Below are 24,712 nucleotides of genomic sequence, written 5' to 3' on the forward strand. Positions count from 1 at the left end.
CAGCACTGGGAACCTACATCCAGGACTCCCTATAATACAGAGAGCTGCTACATCTATCATTGTGAGATGGGTCTCTTCTGCCGAGGGCCCCTGGACTACTTCTACTGGATCACCTCACTACTGCCACCTCTGGTGCTATCATCCAGCTGTATAATAAAAGACAAATCTTCTGTGTTCGCATGTCTCAAGTCTAACCTAGTACTGCAGTTCTTCACGGGGCTACTCCCCATGGGAGTGACCATCAACGCAGTACCCAAAAATCCACTCCAACACCTCTAAACCATAATAGATTGCTAACTTCATGGATTCGGCTCAGCTCACTGCATTGCAGGCCATTCTGGGCCTGGCCCAGCAAATCTCCGAACAACAGAACTCGCTGGATAACTTGACTACTTCCTTAAACCAGTTGCACGCACAGATGAATACACTGACCACCACAGGTAAAGAAGTTACACCACCAGAAGTGACGGTCAAGTCTACTGTACTTCTATCTGCTCCAACACACTTCTCAGGGGAAGTTTGGAAATGTAGAGGATTTATCAATCAATGTTGAATGCACTTTTCCCTGCAACCTAATCATTTTCCTACAGCTTATGCCAAGACCACCTATATCCTGTCTTATCTGGACAGAAGAGCGTTGGCTTGGGCCTCTCCGCTGTGGGAGTGCAATGACTCCCACAGCGGAGAGTCACTGTTCAGATCAGTATTCGATGACCCTGCCCGGTATACGACAGCAGGATCTACGTTGGTTCATCTAAATAAGGTAATAAACCTTTGCCAGACTTCACCATAGAATTCAAGACGTTGGCTTCAGAATTACATTGGGACCCTAGATGCCTGAAGACTCTCTTCTTTGAAGGCCTGAAATCCAGGTTGAAAGATGAGCTGGCAGCTTGAGAGATGCCTGAGACCTTAGCAGAACTAATGAAGTTGGCAACCAGGATTGATCACCGACTTCGTGACAAGGTTCAAGAGGCCAAGAGTCCAGAAGACCACTTCAGGGAGAAACTCGAGTCAAGTCAGTACCCAGGCCTATACCCTCTGGTCCTGTTGATGGCGAAAAAGAACCAATGCAATTAGGCCGCAGTTATTTGACTTCTAAAGAGAGAAGAACGCGAAAGAGGTTGGGACTATGCATGTATTGTGGACAAGCTGGCCATGCTGTACAAACATGCCCAGGAAACTGGCAGACCTAAGTTCTGTGGGAGGACTCTTCTTAGGTCTAACTGCAGCCTCTCCTCCACTCTCTCTTCCTGTATCCTTAATCTGCGGACCTCTAGAATACCAGATCCTTGCCTTTGTGGACTCTGGGGCAGGAGGAAATTTCATTTTGAAACGTCTAGTGGAACACCTGCAGATCCCCACAACTACCATGATGTCTCTACTCCTTCTGTCTTCTAATTCATGAAGAGCCCTTACCGGGTGAAGTAACCCTACTCACAGAACCAGTGAGCTTACGTACCAGTGCTCTTCATACAGAGACTATTTCCTTCTTTGTGCTAGAGAAGGCTATGCACCCCTTAGTACTTGGGCTACCGTGGCTGCAGAAACATATGCCACAGTTCAACTGGGCCACTTTGGAGCTTTCACGTTGGGGTCCAGATTGCCATGGCAAATGCCTGATGGAAGTTTCTCCAGTTCCCTGCATGCCAACTATCCCATTGTTGCCTGGGTTGCTGCCTCAATATACATCTTTTCAAGATGTATTTTCCAAAGAAGATGCTGATGTATTGCCTTCCCACAGATCCTATGACTGCGCTATCAATTTGAACCCTAACACTGAACCACCCAAAGGAACCACCCAAAGGAACCACCCTCTCTCCATAGTAGAAAATAAAGTGATGTCAGAGTACATCCAGGAGAATCTTCAGAAAGCTTCATAAGACCCTCCAAGTCTCCTGCTGGCGCAGGCTTCTTCTTCATGGGAAGAAGGACGGACCATTACGTCCATGCATTGACTACAGAAGTCTAAACGAGATCACTGTAAAGGATCACTATCCCTTACCACTCATCTCAGAGCTATTCAATAGACTACAGGGAGCCAAGATATTCTCCAAGCTTTATCTCAAAGGAGCCTATAATCTAGTTCGCATCCGCTCTGGTGATGAATGGAAGATGGCTTTTAATACCAGGGATGGGCACTTTGAATTCCTGGCGATGCCCTTCGGCCTGTGCAACGCCCCGGCTGTCTTCCAAAATATGATGAACAACATTCTGCGTGACCTATTCTACCATTGTGTCGTTGTGTACTTAGATGACATCTTGATATTTTCCCATGACGTGAATACCCATCAGGAAGATGTCAAAAGAGTGCTGCAGAGACTTCGCGAGAACCACTTATATGCCAAGTTGTCTAAATGTGAATTCCACAAGGAATCTATGCGCTTTTTAGGGTACCTTGTTTCGAACAAATGTTTCCAGATGGACCCTCAGAAGCTTGAGAGTATTCAAAAATGGACACAACCCACTGGTCTAAAAGCTCTTAGATGATTTCTGGGATTTACCAACTACTACAGAAGCTTCATCAAGAATTACTCTTCACTGACTGTTCCATTAACAGCGATGACTAAGAAAGGTGCCAATGTCGCCAACTGGTCTACAGAAGCTATGACAGCATTTCAGAAACTGAAAGACCTCTTCTAAAGTAAGCCATGTCTCTGCCATCCGGATCCTACATGGCCCTTCATTGTGGAAGTCGATGCCTCAGACGTGGGTGTAGGGGCTGTGCTAAGCCAGACCAGTGACTCTAAAATCTTGCATCCATGTTCTTTCTTCTTCCGACACTTCTCACCAGTGGAGTAGAACTACGGCATTGGGGATAAAGAACTACTCGCAATAAAGATGGCATTTGAAGAGTGGCACCCCTGGCTTGAAGGTTCACATCAGATCACTGGTTACACTGATCACAAAAATCTGGAGTACCTCCGTCACGCCCAGCGCCTTAACATAGACAGGTAAGGTGGTCCCTGTTCTTCAACAGATTTGACTTTGTGCTGAAATATCGCCCTGGAGATAAGAATGTCAGAGCAGATGCACTTTCTCGCTCTTTTCTCTCTGAAGACATACCTGATGAACCTCAGCATATCATCGACCCGAAGAGAGTTATTCTGTCAGCTACACATCTGGTAACTCCGGGCAAGAGCACTGTACCCTGCAATCTAAGAAAGAAATTGTTAGCATGGGCTCACGATTCGAAATTGGCTGGACATCCTGATCAGCAAAGAACTCTGGCTAAGCTACAGAAGTACTATTGGTGGCCCACCATGAAGGAAGACACTTTTGCATACGTAGCTTCCTGCTCTAATTGTGCCAGACAGAAGCCTCCGCCTGGACGTCCTTGGGGCCTGCTTCATCCCTTGTCAGTACCAGAAGAGTCCTGGACCCACATTGCTACAGACATTGTGGTAGACTTACCACTTTCTGGAGGTAACAATACAATCTGGGTTACAGTGGATCGAGTCTCGAAGATGGCTCACTTCGTGGCTCTCCCTGGCTTGCCTTCAGCCATGAAGTTTGGTAAACTATTCATCAGCCACATCTTTCGCCTACACGGCATGCCTAAACACATTGTGTCAGACAGAGGAGTTCAATTTACGGCAAAGTTCTGGAAAGCTTTGTGTAAGAACTTTGACATCACACTCGACTTCACCTCTGTATACCAACCTCAGTCGAATGGCCAAACTGAGAGAATGAATAGAAATCTCAAGCAGTTCCTTCGTGCCTATGTTGGTTCATGTCAGAATGAACAAACAGAAAATCCGACAGTTGCTCAGCAGTGCATGGTTCAGAGAGAGGTATCTTCAAAGGTTACTAATGATGCATTAGAATTAGGGCATCCCGACAGTGAGGTTCCAATAATTAGAAAAATAGTCCAAGTGCCTGTAACTAAAAACTCACCTGAGCTAAAAAATTCTAACCTATCCCTATCAATTAAAAAGCAGAATGAAAATACAAACAAAAAACAAACTTTGAAATGTTTGTATGCTAATGCCAGAAGTCTAAGAAGTAAGATGGGAGAATTAGAATGTTAACAGTGAATGATGACATAGACTTAATTGGCATCTCAGAGACATGGTGGAAACAGGATAACCAATGGGACAGTGCTATACCGGGTTACAAATTATATCGCAATGACAGAGAGGAGCACCCATGAGGAGGTGTGGCGCTTTATGTCCGGGATGGCATAGAGTCCAACAGGATAAACATCCTGCATGAGACTAAATACAAAATTGAATCTTTATGGGTAGAAATCCCTTGTGTGTTGGGGAAGACTATAGTGATAGGGGAATACTACCATCCACCTGGTCAAGATGGTGAGATGGACAGTGAAATGCTAAGAGAAATTAGGGAAGCTAACCAAATTGGTAGTGCAGTAATAATGGGAGACTTCAATTACCCCAATACTGACTGGGTAAATGTTTCAACGGGACATGCTAGAGAGATAACATTCCTGGATGGAATAAATGATAGCTTTATGGAGCAATTGGTTCAGGAACCGACGAGAGAGGGAGCAATTTTAGATCTAATTCTCAGTGGAGCACAAGACTTGGTGAGAGAGGTAATGGTGGTGGGGCTGCTTGGCTATAGTGATCATAATATGATCAAATTTGATTTAATGACTGGAAGAGGAACAGTGTGCAAATCCAACGCTCTATTGCTAAACTTTCAAAAGGGAAACTTTGATAAAATGAGAAAAATTGTTAGAAAAAAACTGAAAGGAGCAGCTACAAAAGTAAAAAATGTCCAAGAGGCGTGGTCATTCTTAAAAAATACCATTCTACACGCACAGTCTAGATGTATTCCACACATTAAGAAAGGTGGAAAGAAGGCAAAACAATTACCGGTATGGTTAAAAGGGGAGGTGAAAGAAGCTATTTTAGCCAAAAGATCTTCATTCAAAAATTGGAAGAAGGATCCAACAGAAGAAAATAGGATAAAGCATAAACGTTGGCAAGTTAAATGTAAGACATTGATAAGACAGGCTAAGAGAGAATTTGAAAAGAAGTTGGCTGTAGAGGCAAAAACTCACAGAAAAACCTTTTTTAAATATATCCAAAGCAGAAAGCCTGTGAGGGAGTCAGCTGGACCGTTAGATGATCGAGGGGTTAAAGGGGCACTTAGAGAAGATAAGGACATCGCAGAAAGATTAAATGATTTCTTTGCTTCGGTTTTTACTGAAGAGGATGTTGGGGAGGTACCCATAATGGAGAAGGTTTTCATGGGTAATGATTCAGATGGACTGAATCAAATCATGGTGAACCTAGAAGATGTGGTAGGCCTGATTGACAAACTGAAGAGTAGTAAATCACCTGGACCGGATGGTATACACCCCAGAGTTCTGAAGGAACTAAAAAATGAAATTTCAGACCTATTAGTAAAAATTTGTAACCTATCATTAAAATCATCCATTGTACCTGAAGACTGGAGGATAGCAAATGTAACCCCAATATTTAAAAAGGGCTCCAGGGGCGATCCGGGAAACTACAGACCGGTTAACCTGACTTCAGTGCCAGGAAAAATAGTGGAAAGTGTTCTAAACATCAAAATCACAGAACATATAGAAAGACATGGTTTAATGGAACAAAGTCACATGGCTTTACCCAGAGCAAGTCTTGCCTCACAAATCTGCTTCACTTTTTTGAAGGAGTTAATAAACATGTGGATAAAGGTGAACCGGTAGATGTAGTATACTTGGATTTTCAGAAGGCGTTTGACAAAGTTCCTCATGAGAGGCTTCTAGGAAAAGTAAAAAGTCATGGTGGCGATGTCCTTTCGTGGATTACAAACTGGCTAAAAGACAGGAAACAGAGAGTAGGATTAAATGGACAATTTTCTCAGTGGAAGGGAGTGGACAGTGGAGTGCCTCAGGGACCTGTATTGGGACCCTTACTTTTCAATATATTTATAAATGATCTGGAAAGAAATACGACGAGTGAGATAATCAAATTTGCAGATGACACAAAATTGTTCAGAGTAGTTAAATCACAAACAGATTCTGATAAATTGCAGGAACACCTTGTGAGACTGGAAAATTGGGCATCCAAATGGCAGATGAAATTTAATGTGGATAAGTGCAAGGTGATGCATATAGGGAAAAATATCCCATGCTATAGTTACACAATGTTGGGTTCCATATTAGGTGCTACAACCCAAGAAAGAGATCTAGGCGTCATAGTGGATAACACGTTGAAATCGTCGGTTCAGTGTGCTGTAGCAGTCAAAAAAAAAACAGAATGTTGGGAATTATTAGAAAGGGAATGGTGAATAAAACGGAAAATGTCATAATGCCTCTGTATCGCTCCATGGTGAGACCGCACCTTGAATACTGTGTACAATTCTGGTCGCCGCATCTCAAAAAAGATATAATTGCGATGGAGAAGGTACAGAGAAGGGCACCAAAATGATAAGGGGAATGGAACAGCTCCCCTATGAGGAAAGACTAAAGAGGTTAGGACTTTTCAGCTTGGAGAAGAGACGGCTGAGGGGGGATATGATAGAGATGTTTAAAATTATGAGAGGTCTATTAATAAAGTGACAGGAATTTATTGACGGCAATTGATCAGATGAAAAAGAGAGAACCTCGTTTAGAAATCTTTTTAAAGTAGTAAATGGGATTTCTCCCGCTATCTTGGGAAAATTGTCACTTTATTAATAGGAGAACCTCGGCTGTAGAAATTAACCAGGTAAATATTCCCGCTAATTTGACTAGCTTCCTTGAGAATTCAAGTTTGGATATTATAGAGAGGGGTACTCTCTTAGCATCTTTTATTTATAAGCAAGATGTTAATTTAATCATGAAATCTTATTTTAGGAAGTTTCCCTTGAATTTCTATGGTCAGCCAGTGAAATTGTTTCCAGATGTGGCTCAGGCCACTCAAATTAGGAGGAGAGAATTTCTTTCTTTTAGACAGAAAGCTATTGATTTGGGTTTTTCTTATGTTTTACGTTACCCATGTAAATGTATCATAAAAAAAGGCAACGAAGTTTATATTTTCTTTCAGTTTGAACAGTTTAAGAAATTTGTGGAAGCCAGGTCACCAACTACTTCCTCCCCAATTCCGACCAATGTGTAATGGGTAAATAATGTAATAGCTGGAGTAATAATAATCCATGTTTCTGTATTACTAATTTATTGTTTTATGTTAATTTATAGTTTGTAATTTTGTTAACTTATTGGTTGATTCTTGATCTCCCATTTCTGTTATTGTTTAATTCTGTCCTATCTTCCGACATCCATGTTATTACTCTCCCTGTTTTAATGTAACTTCTCATTTCTACTTATACGTTAATTGGTTTCCCCATGTTTTAATGTAAACCGGTACGATAAGACCTGGTCTTGAGTTTCGGTATAGTAAAAAGTTAAATAAATATAAATAAATAAATAAATATGCTATGTTAATGCCCTTTAAAATTAATAATAGTTGTTCTCCTTAAATTCTCTTCTGAGTTTACACTTGCCTCTCCCTTCAAGTTTATCTTAAATGGTAACTATTGAAATTTTTGTAAAAATTAATTCTAGTCTATGCTGTATGGATAATGGATGATTATGACTGATGTTGAAATGTTTATGAAATAACAGCATATGTTATAGATATGATTATTTCGTGTTATAAAATGAGAAATTTGAATAAATAAAGAATTAAAAAAAAATTATGAGAGGTCTAAAACGGGTAGATGTGAATCGGTTATTTACTCTTTCGGATAATAGAAAGACTAGGGGGCACTCCATGAAGTTAGCATGGGGCACATTTAAAACTAATCAGAGAAAGTTCTTTTTTACTCAACGCACAATTAAACTCTGGAATTTGTTGCCAGAGGATGTGGTTAGTGCAGTTAGTATAGCTGTGTTTAAAAAAGGATTGGATAAGTTCTTGGAGGAGAAGTCCATTACCTGCTATTAAGTTCACTTAGGGCCAGATTTTCAAAAGCATTTACTCGAGCAAAACTGGTTTTTGCTCGAGTAAATACACTTTACTCAAGTAAGTGGGCTTTTCAAAATTGCTACAATATATGCCATTGAATTGTCCATAGGATTTACTCAAGTAAGTGCACTTTACTCGAGTAAATAGCTTTTGAAAATTGCTACGATAGTATGTCACATTTACATGCGTAACTCCTTTGAAAATGACCCCCTTAGAGAATAGCCACTGCCATTAGCAATGGTAACATGGAATAGACTTAGTTTTTGGATACTTGCCAGGATCTTATAGCCTGGATTGGCCACTGTTGGAAACAGGATGCTGGGCTTGATGGACCCTTGGTCTGACCTAGTATGGCATTTTCTTATGTTCTTATGTTCTTAACTGTTCCCCTGGGCTGAATTTGCCATCAACTCTCATCCAGCATCATCTACTGGATCAACACCATTTGAAGTGGTCTACGGACGACAACCCTTATACCATCTTTACCACTTCCACTTTCTGTGTCGTCCCCAGCAGCTCAATCTACTGCCAAAGATATACTACAACTCTGGAGTAAGACTAACGAGATGCTCCAAAAAGCATGATAAAGAGCAAAGAAAGGCTATGACGCTCACCATAGCAAGGATCCTGAATTCCAGCCTGGTGGCAAGGTCTGGATGTCTACCAAACATTTGAGACTCAAGCTACCATCAGCTTGATTTGCTCCACGCTTTGTTGGACCCTTTCTTATCCTCCAACAATTGGGTACACTCACTTATAGTCTGAAACTTCCTCCAGCAATGAAGATTCATAATGTGTTCCATGTCTCGCTACTAAAACTACTTGTCCTTAGCAAGTTTTCCACCAAGACACCTGAACCTATTTAAAGGGGCCATGGCAGGAAGTATCATGGCTCCTTCCTAAGACTCCTCCCTCACCTTGGGTATTTAAGGCAAGGTCTGATTCGACTTTAAGTTCTTCCATTGCCGACTGCAACTTATTTAGCAAATCCGCTATGGAAGCTGAAATCTTATTCAAGATTTCCTTGATCAAATCATCTTTTAAGATTTCAAGAGTGGCAGCCAGCTCTGTCACCATTTTGGATGAAAGAGGTTGGGATTTGTCTCTCATCACTCTCTGCTCTTTTTGAATTTTAGATCCTTCCCTTCGAGAAAAATTACTTAAAATAGCCAATCTCTTAGGCACAGAATTGATCTGATGATCGTTTTTGCTGGAGAATCAGACAACATTAGAAGATGTTAGTGGATCCTGTTGGAGGTCTGTATCTTCATGACTTCTCAGGCAGTCATTTTGCTGGAAGTCTGCCTACCGTACTTTGCGGCAAGACACCGCTGATAGATCCTGTGTAGCACAGCCCTCCTTGACCTTTAAAGGGACTGCGGCAGGAAATGCTGTGCAGCTCCTGAGGATGATGTCACTGCCTTCAGCCCTTAAAAGGGCCTTGTTTACATCAATCCAGGCCTTGGCAATAGGTCGAATACCTCTGGTATAGCAAATTGCCTCAGTGTGTTCCTGGTCTTGGCTACTGTGTTCCTGGTCTTTCATTCCTGTGTTCCTGGTCCTTGTCCTGGCATCTTCATCTTCATCCTGTGTTCAGTCTTCAGTTCTTCATCTTGTCCTGTGGTCAAGTCTTTGGTTCTTCAGTGTTTTTTCCTGCCTACCTGTGCTGTTCCTTACCTCCCTGCTTGCCTATCTGTCCTGTCTTCCCTCGAACAAATCTCTGGTTGTGACTTCGGCTTGCCACTTGACTAAGATTGAATTCCATCTTCCACTAACCAATGCCTGATTATCATCCACAATTGAACTCTGCCTGCCTCTGACCACTGCCTGACTCTTGACCCCACCTGAGAGCCACCTGCCATGACTGCTGCTCGCCTCTGACTGCCAATTCTCATTCTGTTCTGGTCCCTGCCTGTGACTCAACTGCTTCCATGGATCTCCACCACAGTAACAGAAGCCCACCCTATGTTCTGCTGGCCCCAGCACCTCAGGGTTCAACCTAAAGGGAATGAGGGCTGGTGTGGGTGAAACTCCAGTTTGGCCTCCACCAGAGCCATCTCCACCAGCCATTGGTGGGAACCTGTAGGGCTCCTCTCTGCAGGTTGCACCAACTCCACCTCAGCCCAAGGTTCCATGCCCGCAACAAGTTAGCTGGGTACTAACCAATAATATCTGTTGGACAAAGATTTGGGACTAAAAATAGTTAAGCATTGGCGTTTTACTGCATCCAGATAATTTCAAGACTATAAGTATGCATAGAAGTGTTGGTTAAGAAAGTCAGTCTGTCTTTAATAGAGATGTGAATCGTGTGATCGATTGTCTTAACGATCGATTTCAGCTAGGCGGGGGGAGGGAATCGGATCGTTGCGGTTTTGTTTTTTAAAATATCGTGTAAATCGTAAATCGGGGGAGGGCGGGAAAACCGGCACACTAAAACATCCCTAAAACCCACCCCGACCCTATAAAATAAATCCCCCACCCTCCCAAACCCCCCAAAATGTCTTAAATTACCTGGGGTCCAGTGGGGGGTCCCGTTGTGATCTTCCACTCTCGGGCCACGGGTGCGTTGATAGAAATGGTGCCGGCGCTACCTTTGCCCTGTCATATGACAGGGCAAAGGTAGCGCCAGCGCCATTTTGGTTCCTGTCCCCCGACGTCATGAGCGTAGGAGGTCGTTCCCAGACCCCCGCTGGACTTTTGGCAAGTCTTGGGGGGTCAGGAGGCCCCCCCAAGCTGGCAAAAAGTCCCTGGGGGTCCAGCGGGGGTCCGGGAGCGATCTCCTACGCTCGTGACATCGGGGGAGAGGAACCAAATGGCGCCGGCGCTACCTTTGCCCTGTCATATGACCGGCGCCATTTCTATCAACGCACCCGTGGCCCAAGAGTGGAAGATCACAACGGGACACCCCCCCCCCCCCCACTGGACCCCAGGTAATTTAAGGCATTTTGGGGGGTTCGGGAGGGTGGGGGATTTATTTTAAAGGGTCGGGGTGGGTTTTAGGGATGTTTTAGTGTGCCGGTTTTCCCGCCCTCCCCTTTCCCTCCCCCTTCCCCCGATTTACGATTTTTGATGATAAATCGGGAGAATTCCTATTAAATATCGCCTCTAATGATTTTGACGATTTAAAATATATCGGACGATATTTTAAATCATCAAAAAACAATTCACATCCCTATTCTTTAACTGTGTAAAGGAGAACATAGTATCATTAGCTAAGCAATAAAGACCAGATATACATTTAGTCCCCTTCTCATACCAGATCCAAACACATTAGTTTGTAAACCCCGGGGGAAAAGTTTGTTTCCTATTAAAGGTAAAAATCCGGATAATAACCAAGTGTTGCCCCACCAAGAATAAATTAATTGCCAAGCATATTTAACTGTCATAAAAAAGGATATGATTTAACAGTCTTTGGAATATTGGAGGCAGACAGGTTCTAATTCACCAAGTTATCTAAGGATATAGCACAGATTCAACCATTCCAGGAGTACAGTACTCAAATGTCCCAGAAAACAATCCCATGCAAAATGAAGCTGACAAGCTGCATTATAGAACTGGAAATCAGGTAAGTTTAAGCCACCCTTGGAATAGTCACACATTAGATCTTAAGCCACTGTTACATCATCATGACTTCCGTACAATACTGCAATATCTAATTTTGAACTCATTAGACTACCACAATTCTAGGGATGTGAATCGTTTTAGGACGATTAAAATTATCGTCCGATAATTTTAATATCGTCTTAAACCGTTATGGAACACAATACAATACAGATTCTAACGATTTATCGTTATAAATCGTTAGAATCGTGAGCCGGCACACTAAAACCCCCTAAAACCCACCCCCGACCCTTTAAATTAAATCCCCCACCCTCCCGAACCCCCCCCAAATAACTTAAATAACCTGCGGGTCCAGCGGCGGTCCGGAACGGCAGCGGTCCGGAACGGGCTCCTGCTCCTGCATCTTGTCGTCTTCGGCCGGCGCCATTTTCCAAAATGGCGCCGAAAAATGGCGGCGGCCATAGACGAAAAGGATTGGACGGCAGGAGGTCCTTCCGGCCCCCCGCTGGACTTTTGGCAAGTCTCGTGGGGGTCAGGAGGCCCCCCACAAGCTGGCCAAAAGTTCCTGGAGGTCCAGCGGGGGTCAGGGAGCGATTTCCCACCGCGAATCGTTTTCGTACGGAAAATGGCGCCGGCAGGAGATCGACTGCAGGAGGTCGTTCAGCGAGGGTTCCGGCGCCTCGCTGAACGACCTCCTGCAGTCGATCTCCTGCCGGCGCCATTTTCCGTACGAAAAATCGAAAAATCGAAAAACCGGCACATTAAAACCCCCAAAACCCACCCACCGACCCTTTAAATTAAATCCCCCACCCTCCCAAACCCCCCCCCAAATAACTTAAATAACCTGCGGGTCCAGCGGCGGTCCGGAACGGCAGCGGTCCGGAACGGGCTCCTGCTCCTGCATCTTGTCGTCTTCGGCCGGCGCCATTTTCCAAAATGGCGCCGAAAAATGGCGGCGGCCATAGACGAAAAAGATTGGACGGCAGGAGGTCCTTCCGGACCCCCGCTGGACTTTTGGCAAGTCTCGTGGGGGGCAGGAGGCCCCCCACAAGCTGGCCAAAAGTTCCTGGAGGTCCAGCGGGGGTCAGGGAGCGATTTCCCACCGCGAATCGTTTTCGTACGGAAAATGGCGCCGGCAGGAGATCGACTGCAGGAGGTCGTTCAGCGAGGCGCCGGAACCCTCGCTGAACGACCTCCTGCAGTCGATCTCCTGCCGGCGCCATTTTCCGTACGAAAACGATTCGCGGCGGGAAATCACTCCCTGACCCCCGCTGGACCTCCAGGAACTTTTGGCCAGCTTGTGGGGGCCTCCTGACCCCCACGAGACTTGCCAAAAGTCCAGCGGGGGTCCGGAAGGACCTCCTGCCGTCCAATCTTTTTCGTCTATGGCCGCCGCCATTTTTCGGCGCCATTTTGGAAAATGGCGCCGGCCGAAGACGACAAGATGCAGGAGCAGGAGCCCGTTCCGGACCGCTGCCGTTCCGGACCGCCGCTGGACCCGCAGGTTATTTAAGTTATTTGGGGGGGGTTCGGGAGGGTGGGGGATTTAATTTAAAGGGTCGGGGGTGGGTTTTAGGGGGTTTTAATGTGCCGGTTTTTCGATTTTTCGATTTTTCGATTTTTTACGATTTTTAAATTTTTAACGATTTTTCACGATATTTTACCCCCCCAAACGGCAACAATACGATTCCCTCCCCCTCCCAGCCGAAATCGATCGTTAAGACGATCGAGGACACGATTCACATCCCTACACAATTCTCTATACTTGTGTATCCTAGTATCAACATTACAATCTCTTCAGATCATTCAAAAGACAGCTGCTAGAATTCTCACAGGAACAAGATGCAGAGATCATATCAATCCTCTCCTCATTCAATTACATTGGCTGCTGATTATATGGAGAATTCAGTACAAAGCGCTTATTCTTATTTTTAATCTCCTAAACTATCATTCCTCAAAATGGCTCGCATCCACCTTCCATCTCTACAAAGCAATTAAGATCTGCAAATAAATACCTTTTTCGATGTTTCAATTCCCAAATTAGCATGACTCAATGTGACCAGAAACCAAGCTTTCTCCATCGCAGGGTGTTGGAGTGAGCCCTTTATGCTGCAGCATAGTTGATGCAGCCTTGTAGGTGAACCTACGAGGCCTACACCAGAAGCTGGCAAACACACCCTGCAGCGGGATTGTCTGGAGCTTCACCTATATCAGCCTCCTCTCCCACAGGTTAAGCCTTTTGGCTGGCTGGAGATCCAAGATGGCCACACACTGAGCTCAGAGCAAGTGAGAATCCTGCCGATTTTGGAATTCTTGCCTCATAATACAGATGCCAGCAAAGCGAAAGGGTAAGGAACATGTGTACCCAACTTCACTCCTTCACCAATAATGCAGCAGGAAATCACACGATTTTTTAACTCACCAGCAGTAACCCCCGAGTTGAGGAGACCATTGTATTTCCTGTGATATTCATGAGTGCGACAGTGAAAATTTATCCAGATCTGGCCCCTACAATGCAAGCTAAACGTAGAAGTTTTTTAACTTTATGTCAAGCTGCGATTGATTTAGGTTTTTCCTATATATTAAAATTCCCTTGCAAATGTGTTCTGAGAAAGGGACCAGAACTATAAATATTTTTCTCAGTTGAGCAACTAAGAGTTTTCCTTCAGTCAAAAAGCCATCTATTCCAATTCCTACAATAGTGTGAAAAGAAAATAGTAATGCTGGAGAAAAAGCGTTAGGGCTTTTCCTTGAAATTATTGATAAAATAATCCTCTCTTATTATTCTCATAGGATCTCTCCTTATTTATTTATTTTTTTATTTAAAAGCATTTATATACCGTTTTTTAAAAATAAATTTTTGTCAAAACTTTTTACAAGGGTGAAATAAAACATAAAAATAATCAAAATAAAATAGATGTTTTTAAAATATGCATAAAATAATCAATAGCTAGTCAGAGTGCTAGCATGAAAGACTTTTATAAATAAAAAGTGGTGCCATGGGGCTTATTATTTCTGGGTAGGTAAGAAAATGTAATATATAAGGGTTGAATTAATATTGCAGAGGTGATATGTCAGTTAAGGATGTATAGAGTGAAGGTTATGGAGAGTGTAAGTAGCTTTGTAATTGTAGATTGTGTGTTGAAAAAAGTTTAATTGGATGAGGTATTGAATGCAAGTTGAAAAAGATGGGTTTTGAGAGATTTTTTGAAATGAGAGGGATTGGATATTGAACGAAGAGGATTTGGTAAGGCGTTCCAAATTATTGGTCCGGCTATTGAAAAAGCTCTCTTTCTGGTAAGATCTAGTCTGGCTTGTTTGGGTGAGGGAATGTCTAGTAGATTTTGGTTGAGTGATCTTAAATGTCGTGTTGGTTTATAGATCCGTAGTAGTGAACAGAGCCAGGTGGATGTATGATTATGAATTAGGCTGTGAATAATGGAAAGAATTTTGTATTTTATTCTAAACTTTATGGGTAACCAATGCAAAGATTGTAAGATAGGAGTGATATGATGACATGGAGAGGTTCTGGTTAATATCCGGGCTGCAGCATTTTGAATCAATTGAAGTGGATAAAGTGAGGAATCTGGCAATCCTAGGTAAAGAGCGTTACAGTAATCTAGACCGGAAAAGATTAAAGATTGAAGAATAGTTCTGTAATCTCAGTAGAAAAGTAGAGGACGGAGATGTCTTAGAAGTTGTAACTTGTAAAAAGATTTTTTTGTCAGTGAGGAGATATGTTGTTTTAAGGAGAGATCTGAATTTATGTTTACACCAAGGCTTGTGGCAGAACGCGCTATAGGTATATTAATATTGTTACTTGTCAGATGTGATGGTGGACCTAAAGAAGAATCAGAGATAGAGGATAGATATATAAGTTCGGTTTTTGAAGGGTTTAGTTTTAGTCGATTATGAGAAAGCCAGGAGTTAATAGTGGATAGGTACAAAGAGCCCAATGATAAGGTGGCTGACCATGATGTTTTATATGGAACAAAGAACTGGATGTCGTCTGCATATATTTTGAATTGAAGATTGAGAGAAGATAGAATATTGCACAATGGGAGAAGATATATATTGAACAGAATAGGAGAAAGGGATGAACCTTGAGGGATGCCGGAATTGATGATGTAGGGAGAGGACTGTTGTTGATTGTAATTAATTTGCTGAGGTCGATTGGAGAGAAATGATGAGAACCAATTCAAGACTGTACCTGTAATGCCTATGGTTTTGAGACCTGAAATGAGAATCTGATGATTGATGGTGTCGAATGCTGCTGATATATCTAAAAAGACTATGATGTAGTCTGTGTATGAATCAAACGCGCGGAAAAAAGTGTCGAAGGAGGATAAGAGGAGTGTTTCTGTGGAGTGACCTTTTCTAAATCCATGTTGATTGACATGAAGGATATTGTATTCAGTTAGGAAATCGGTTAACTGACGGAGTACTGCAGATTCTATTAATTTGGCCAAGGAAGAGAGAGTAGCAATGGGTCTATAGTTGTTGAGGTCAGATGTGTCTTTTGCTTTTGCTTTTAGAATTGGTAGTATGGAGGTCTTTTTCAAGATATGAGGGAATTCACCTGATTCTAAAGATTGATTAAGAGACTAAGAGAAGAACAAGCTTCATGTTTAAGAGCTTTGAAAAAACTTCCAGAACAAGGATTGTAGGGGGGAGTTGGATGGTTTTTGTTTATTTATAATGGTTAGGATAGAGGTATCTGAGACTGGGGTGAATTCTGACCAAGACTGACTAGGTTTTTCCTTTCCCTGGGTGGGGTAAGGAAGGTTTGAAAATTCTGCAGTGATATTGAGTACTTTGGTTTCAAAATGTTTGGCGATTTTATTGCAGAAGTTGGTATCGGAGTTTATAGAGTTTTCGTTGTAAGGAGTGGTTAAAGTTTTTACTATATTAAATAGTGTGTTCGGGTTACCATTGGCTCGAGCAATGATGTTGGCATAGTAGTGCTTTTTGCTTGATTTATTTCTTTATTGTAATGGCGTAATGTGCAGCGATAGTTATTTTTTGATTCCATAGTTTTGTTACTGTGCCATTTGCGCTCTAATTTTCTAAGTAGGGTTTTGAGAGTGTGTAAAGATTTTGTGTACCAAGGTGCGTCAGTTCTCTTTTTCTTTTTATGTTGTTTAATCTGTCTAAAGGGAGCAATAGTGTCAAGAGTAGATGAAATTGCTGAATTCCATGAATGTACGGTGTCATTTATATTGGAAGATAAAACGGAGGGTAAATTAGATGTGACTGTCTCTATAAATGTGTCTACATTAATGAATTTTCTTCTATGTATTATTGGTTGTTTCTTTGTCATTGTACGTGAGCTTTTATTTAAATTGAGGGAAAAGTGGATTCTATAGTGGTCTGACCAAGGAATAGGGACCACTGTAGTATTATTCCAGATAGGGAAGTGCTGAAGTGGATTGTAGAATATTAAGTCTAGTGTTTGACCTTTGATATGAGTAGGAGTCTTGATAAGTTGTTCCCAGCCAAGGCCGGACATGGAGTCTAAGAAAGAGTTAGTGATTACAGAAGGACTAGAGATATGTAAATTGAAATCACCAAGCAATATTGTTTTACTTAAATCTATAGGGAGTATAGAAATGGTTTCTAAGAAATTTGAAAATTCAGAATTAAGGCATCCTGAGGGGGGGGGGGGCAGTAGATAATTCCTATGTTTAGTATTGTAGTAGTGATCAGAAGTATTTCAAATGAATCAGATGATGTTATCTGTTTTTTTACTGGTTTCAAAGAAGATTTAATAATGGCTAGTAGACCTCCGCCTCGGCGGTTTATTCTGGGTTCGGATATGGTAGTATATCCTGTAGGGGTTAGATTATTTACTTTGACTGTGTCTGAGGAGGTTAACCAAGATTCTGTAATAAGGAAAAAATCAGGCTTGTTAACATATATAAGGTCCCGTAGAATAGGGACTTTTTTTCGTACAGATTTGGTGTTGCAAAGAATGAAAGAAAAAGTAAGCATTGCAGCAGTACAGAACGTGGATCTTATAGAGGTTAAAGTCCGGTTTAAATAGTTCTTGTGCTCAGATATATGTGGTTTTGGTTGTGCTATGTTTGGACACATGTTGCTGTATTTTCCTTGTCCAAGGACTATAGGGATATCCATTAGGCCTGCAGGTAAGCAAAGCGGTTAGTAAATCTGAAACGAGGGTGAAATGAAGGGGCAGGCCCCTTTGTCGCGCCCCTTCGGCGTGCGGCGCCTGCGAATTTGCCGCGTTTTATACAGCCGTCGCCCTTGGATGATGTCAGCGAGGGGACGTGACCAGGAAGTCGATCCGGTTGGCTTGCCGCGGGTGCAGGGTGATAGGTAGGTGAAAGTCCAGTTTTTTCCAACAGAATAGAGCTTTCAGCTGTTCAAGAGAGCAGTCGGAGGCCCAGGCACGAAGCCCCTCCGAATTCGCAGCGTTTTATACAGCCGTCGCCCTTGGATGATGTCAGTGAGGGGGCGTGACCAGGAAGTCGGTCCGGCTGGCTTGCCGCGGGTGCAGGGTGATAGGTAGGTGAAAGTCCAGGTTTTTCCAACAGAATAGAGCTTTCAGCTGTTCAAGAGAGCAGTCGGAGGCCCAGGCACGAAGCCCCTCTGAATTTGCCGCGTTTTATATAGCCATCGCCCTTGGATGATGTCAGCGAGGGGGCGTGACCAGGAAGTCGGTCCGGCTGGCTTGCCGCGGGTGCAGGGTGATAGGTAGGTGAAAGTCCAGGTTTTTCCAACAGAATAGAGCTCTCAGCTGTTCAAGAGAGCAGTCGGAGGCCCAGGCACGAAGCCCCTCCGAATTCGCCGCGTTTTATACAGCCGTCGCCCTTGGATGATGTCAGCGAGGGGGTGTGACCAGGAAGTCAGTCCGGCTGGCTTGCCGCGGGTGCAGGTTGATAGGTAGGTGAAAGTCCAGGTTTTTCCAACAGAATAGAGCTCTCAGCTGTTCAAGAGCAGTCGGAGGCCCGGCACGAAGCCCCTCTGAATTCACCGCGTTTTATACAGCCGTCGCCCTTGGATGATGTCAGCGAGGGGGCGTGACCAGGAAGTCGGTCCGGCTGGCCTGCCGTAGGTGCAGGGTGATAGGTAGGTGAAAGTCCAGGATTTTCCAGCAGAATAGTGCTCTCAGCTGTTCAAGAGAGCAGTCGGAGGCCCAGGCACGAAGCCCCTCCGAATTCACCGCGTTTTATACAGCCGTCGCCCTTAGATGATGTCAGCGAGGGGCGTGACCAGGAAGTCGGTCCGGCTGGCCTGCCGTGGGTGCAGGGTGATAGGTAGGTGAAAGTCCAGGATTTTCCAGCAGAATAGTGCTCTCAGCTGTTCAAGAGAGCAGTCGGAGGCCCAGGCACGAAGCCCCTCTGAATTCGCCGCGTTTTATACAGCCGTCACCCTTGGATGATGTCAGCGAGGGGGCGTGACCAGGAAGTCGGTCCGGCTGGCTTGCCGCGGGTGCAGGGTGATAGGTAGGTGAAAGTCCAGGTTTTTACAACAGAATAGAGCTCTCAGCTGTTCAAGAGAGCAGTTGGAGGCCCAGGCACGAATTCGCCGCGTTTTATACAGCCGTCGCCCTTGGATGATGTCAGCGAGGGGGCATGACCAGGAAGTCCTTGTTATATGATTGTTGGTTAAAATGGATATAATGTTTTGTGAGCTGGTATTACTGCCTTAACAGATTTGTTTAAATTCCTTTTTATATCCATATATTTCCTATTTGCAAATTATAATATGTAATTTGTAAAACTTGATAAAGAATTAAAAAAAAATGTTAAGCCTTTGGGTTCTGGCAGCCAGCAGGACTTAGGCGGGTCCCTAGGGCGGTTGAGAAAGCAGGAGTCCAACGGGTCAGGACAAGCAACAAGCTGGAGACAGGGCAAGGGTGAGGGCAGGCAGCGGGCAAATGAGGACACGGTCCAAGCAAGAGGTCAGGTCCAGGCAGCAGGCAAACATAGTCAAGTCAAGCAAGAGTTCAGGTCTAGGCAGCAAGCAATTTTGTTCAGGTCCAAAGCAAGAGGTCAATTACAGAAAGTCAAGATGGAATGGACAAAGACACACAAAAGCACTGGACAAGACAAGGAGAAGGGGACAAGACTGGACAAGACAAGCTGCACAAGACAAAACTGGGCAAAAAGCAGGAGAAGGCAGGGCTGGATGAGGCATGGCTAAAGAAGATAAGGCAGGAAATAGGAACATGCAGGAACAACAGAATGCAGAGAAACCAAGAACACAGGTGCAACACGCACTGCAAATGCAGGAGACTTATCACTGAGGCATCTGATGCTCCTCTGAAGAAGTCTTTTAAGGAGTGGAGCCAATGAGGTCATTTGAGGGTGCTGCAGCTGTCTTCCCGCTGCAAGCACTTTAAAAGGAGAAACTGTGCGCGTCTTAGGAGGAGCCGGGATGGTGGTGGCATGAGGATTGCCATGCTGTGCTCAGTGGTATCCATGCAGCATTGGAGTCAGGGTATGCCAGTGGAGTTGGGCTGAGTGCAGTGGCTTGCAGGACCAACCCGTGAGCCTCTAATCCTAACAGTGCCCTCCCTCCAAAGTCCCATCTCCAGTCTTCTGGGCTTGGGTTTCCCAGGAATTATATGGAAATCTCTTACGCTGGAGGCAATCTGGCTAGCTATTGAAGCTTTGAATAAAAAATGACTGTACAGATTAGTCCTATAGTAAGGAAAGTGGGACAGTTACAAAAGCAAGTAAATAAATTTAAAGAGAAGCAAATCCTTCCGGATTTACGCGCGCAGGGCCCTCGCGCGCCGACGCGCCTATTTTGCATAGGCTGCCGGTGCGCGTAAAGCCCCGGGACGTGCGTAAGTCCCGGGGCTTTCGAAAAGGGGCGGGAGGGGGCATGTCCGGGGGCGTTCCCGAAACGACGCAGCATTTCGGGAGCGTGCCGCGGCATTTCGGGGGCGGGCCCGGGGCGTGGTGCCGGCCCGGGGGCGTGGTCGAGGCCTCTGGACCAGCCCCCGGGACCAGAGGACGGAGCGGGGTTGCCGGCCAGCGCACGCAAAGTTACGCCTGCTTTCAGCAGGCGTAACTTTGCCAACAAAGGTAGGGGGGGGTTTAGTTAGGGCCGAAGGGGGTGGGTTAGGTAGGGGAAGGGAGGAAAGGTGGGGGGAGTGCGAAGGAAAGTTCCCTCTGAGACCGCTCCGAAATCGGAGCGGCCTCGGAGGGAACAGGCAGCGAGCGCTGGGCTCGGTGCACGCAGGTCGCACAAATGTGCACCCCCTTGCGCGCGCCGACCCCGGATTTATAAGATACGCGCGGCTACGCACGTATCTTATAAAATCCAGTGTACTTTTGTTCACGCCTGGTGCGCGAACAAAAGTATTTTTTAAAGATCTACCCCTATAATGTATTTCAGGAATCAGCGGCAATTATTTCTTGGCATGAATGCGCAAATATTTCCGGACTTTTCCAAAGAAACTCAATTGAGGAGGAAGAAATTTCTTGAATTAAAACCTAGAGTATTACAGATTGGAGCGTTATTCTTCCTCAAGTTTCCTTGCAAATGTGTCATTAAATTTAAAGATTTGACTTATACTTTTTTCCAACCTGATCAGTTATGTAAATTTCTTAGTGATAAATTGACTATTGAAACGGAAGCCAATTCTAGTCTAGAGGCTGTAACCTAAATTCGTGAATTTCTGTTCTTTAGAAATGTAACCATTCCTTCTATACCGCTTTCATAAATGGAGTTTATCTTTTCTTTTTTTTTGTTTGTTTCATATTTAAAGTCATCTCTTGAGTAGGATCTCCCATTACATTTGGGGGCTATGGATAGTATGACATACTGTATTACTATGAATGAATTCTAGACTGTTACTTTGTCATAATTATGTTTTCCTTTCAAATGTATACGTTTTGTATCTTTGAAAATGTTTAATAAATAGAAAATAAAAAAAAAAGAAAGAAAATACCAGACTATCATCCAGATATACCACCACATGGGAGTAGAACAGGTCCCAAAAAATGTCATTAACCATAAACTAAAATACTGCGGGGGTATTGCATAACCCAAAGGGCATCATCTAGTATTCATAGTGTCCACCTCAGGTATTAAAAGTGGTCTTCCATTCATCTCCCTTTTGAATTGCAATTAAATTATATGCCCTCCACAGGTTAAGCTTGGTAAATATCTGCACCCCTTTGAGGCAGTCAAAGAGTTTCATGATCACTGGGAGAGGATATTGCTTCTTCTTGATATTAGCATTGAGCAATGGCATAAGGAATCATCCTTTTTCTCCACGAAAAAGAAGCCGGCCCCAACAGGTGATGAGGAAGAGCAAATGAACCCTCCGTCCAGATTTTCTTTAATATATTTGGACATAGCCTCAATTTTGGGTGCTGAGAGTGGGTAGACTCTACCCCTGGGTGGTAGATTTTCTGGAATTAGGTCTTTAGGACAATTGTAGAAGTGATGTGATGGCAGGACCTCTGCCTGCTGTTTGCTAAAGACATCAGCACACATGGAGTACTGCGGTGGCAGGCCAAGTAGCTCTAGGGTGACTGAGCGAGGTACATGACAGGGAAGACCATAATGTCTACATTAATAAGAGATATAGGTCTATAGTTCTCAGGTTTTGTCAGATCTTTACTATTTTTAGGAAAAATAACCACAAGTGCCTGATTTGTGTCATCTGATAAAGATCTCTGTATCAACGAATAATTATACATCCTTAAGAAAGGAACTCATAATTAATCTCATAATAATTTGTAGAACTCTGACCGAAAACATCCTTTGCCAGGCACTTTCCCCAATTTCAGCTTTTTAATAACTAAATATATTTCCAATTTAGAAATAGTTAAATTATGTTTCTCTAGGTGCAAAGAAGAGAAGGAGGGTAAAGACAAACCTGAAGAAAAAAGGCCTCTAACATCTTCATAAGTTTGGCGTTCTGCATAAAGATTTGTACAGTAATTTTAAAAAGCTTGAATAATGTCCTCAGTTTTTTAAAGAGGAACTCCAGCAGGGGATTTTATGTTCGAAACAAAATGTATGGGCTGCAAATATTTAATCAGTCACTTCTTATTTGCTTTATTTGCATAGCGAAACATTGTTTCCCTAAATCTAGTTACAAACTGTTGTGCCCTCTGAAAAAAGTAAATGATAAAGCTGCTTCTTTAAAGAATAAGCCCTATCCTTATCACATTGAAGCCCCGATTTAATATGCTGCCAAACTTTTTTTGTTAAGGGATCCTATTATAACATACTGTGATATTCTGTGGAACTCAAAACGCTCTCTCCCGTACCCCTCACACTGTATTTGTAAAATTGCATGAAATACTTCAAGGATGCTCAAGAAACCCTTGGGCAGGGCTAGTGGAAGGGGAGGGTGCCAATAGGGGGAGGGTGCCAATAGGTCTTGTTTAGGAGTGGAGCTCCAGAGCACTATTCTGCAGATATAGACAGCTAGAATTCTTACACATCATCAGATAGGGGAGAGATAAGGGTGAGAGGTCCCCGACCCTTCCATATCCACAGAATAGGAGAGGGACCTCCCAGTGGCTATGGGGAATACCCCAGCACCACCACCAGCAGGGCACCAGTTAGCTTAGGGAGAGGCCCGCCCTTGGGTTCTATAGAACCCTGATTGAAATACATTGAGAAACTTACTCCAGTCTTACTGCAAGTGTTAATATATCACCCTACCTCAGCGCCAGAATCTAACGAACAGAGATAGTATTTGATCTGTCAGCAACAAGGGCTCTTCTCAACTTCTTTCAGATATTGGCTTCTCCCTGCAACAGGTACACAGCCAGCTGCCACATCCTCAGCCTTTTCTGTCTTACTTTGAATCATTAGCATTGTGACATCAGTCTGTGATGAAGTGAATATTATCAATCCCTCATAATATGTACAGGGGATCCTTTATTGTTGCTTTACTTTAAGTAATGAGGGCCAAAGACTAAAATAAAGCAGCTCAACCAGACTAGTCTAAGATGACCAACTTTCAAAAGCTATTCTTAAGTATATTTTGAAATATGTGTGATAAGAAAAAGGGCTAAAGCCCATCTAAATCTAACCCCCCCTCCCTCCAGGCAGTGATTTCCCCACTATGGTAGCTGCAGTGTGACAGCAGTATGGGATTTGTGATGTTATTCCAGAAACCACTATTGCCTTGAATGTGGGGAAAAGAGAGTCAAAGTACTTCCTGTCGGGGCTTCCATTTGAGAGGAATCTGGGAAAACGAATCCCACACAACAAAACTCCCAGGGATAGGGAGGGAAGGCAGGGTCTTGTAAACTGAATGAATGTATGTCAGATGAATTCAAGAATTATACTCTAAAGGAAAATTAGTTCTTACCTGTTAATTTTCGTTCCTATAGTACCACGGATCAGTCTAGACCATGGTTTGAGCCTCCTGTCCAGTAGATGGAGACAGACCAAAACTGAAAGGGTATCTTATATCAGGACACAGCCTACCCTGCAGCCCTTCAGTATAACCATTGTTAAAGCAGTAAAAGGTCAAGCAAGTAACAGAATAACTAGTAATTTAGTGTAAACAATCAAACAATAGAACATTTGAATGAATTGTGTGACTAAAACGCTCTTGCATGACTACCCCAGATCATCGTGAAAGATGCTTCCGGTGCCTGTAATGAAAATCCAAGAGAGCCATGCAGAGACACAAATTACTCTTATGAGAAGGACAAAACAGGAAAAAGTTTGACAGGACAGAACACGGGAGGGCGTCTGGACTGATGTTTCACTCAAAACTTGCATTTTCCTCCTCAGAAATGTACAAAACCATTGAAAACTTGGTTCTAACAGTGAAAGAAACACATTTCAGCATGAGAAAATCACTTTTGTATCTTTCACTCAAAACTTGCATTTTCCTCCTCAGAAATGTACAAAACCATTGAAAACTTGGTTCTAACAGTGAAAGAAACACATTTCAGCATGAGAAAATCACTTTTGCATGTTTCACTCAAAACTTGCATTTTCTCCTCAGAAATGTACAAAACCATTGAAAACTTGGTTCTAACAGTGAAAGAAACACATTTCAGCATGAGAAATTCACTTTTGTATCTTTCACTGAAAACTTGCATTTCTCTCCTAAGAAATGTACAAATCCATTGAAAACTTGGTTCTAACACTGAAAGAAACACATTTCAGCATGAGAAATTCACTTTTGCATCTTTCACTCAAAACTTGCATTTTCTCCTCAGAAATGTACAAAACCATTGAAAACTTGGTTCTAACAGTGAAAGAAACACATT

The 24,712-nt window shown here is 43.4% G+C and overlaps 1 protein-coding gene across 3 annotated transcripts in view; it reads right to left on the reverse strand.

The window, feature by feature from the left end:
* LOC115091917 (maestro heat-like repeat-containing protein family member 2A) overlaps positions 1-23,259 on the reverse strand; it is a 646,218-nt gene extending 622,959 nt beyond the window's left edge. For all 3 annotated transcript variants that reach the window (XM_029602285.1, XM_029602257.1, XM_029602275.1), the window contains exon 1: positions 23,142-23,259. The gene's annotated coding sequence lies outside the window, so the exon portion shown is untranslated. The remainder of the gene's footprint in view (positions 1-23,141) is intronic.
* Between the last annotated feature and the right edge of the window lie 1,453 nt (positions 23,260-24,712).

This window comes from Rhinatrema bivittatum, chromosome 1 (genome assembly GCF_901001135.1).
Source record: "Rhinatrema bivittatum chromosome 1, aRhiBiv1.1, whole genome shotgun sequence".
NCBI lineage: Eukaryota > Metazoa > Chordata > Amphibia > Gymnophiona > Rhinatrematidae > Rhinatrema > Rhinatrema bivittatum.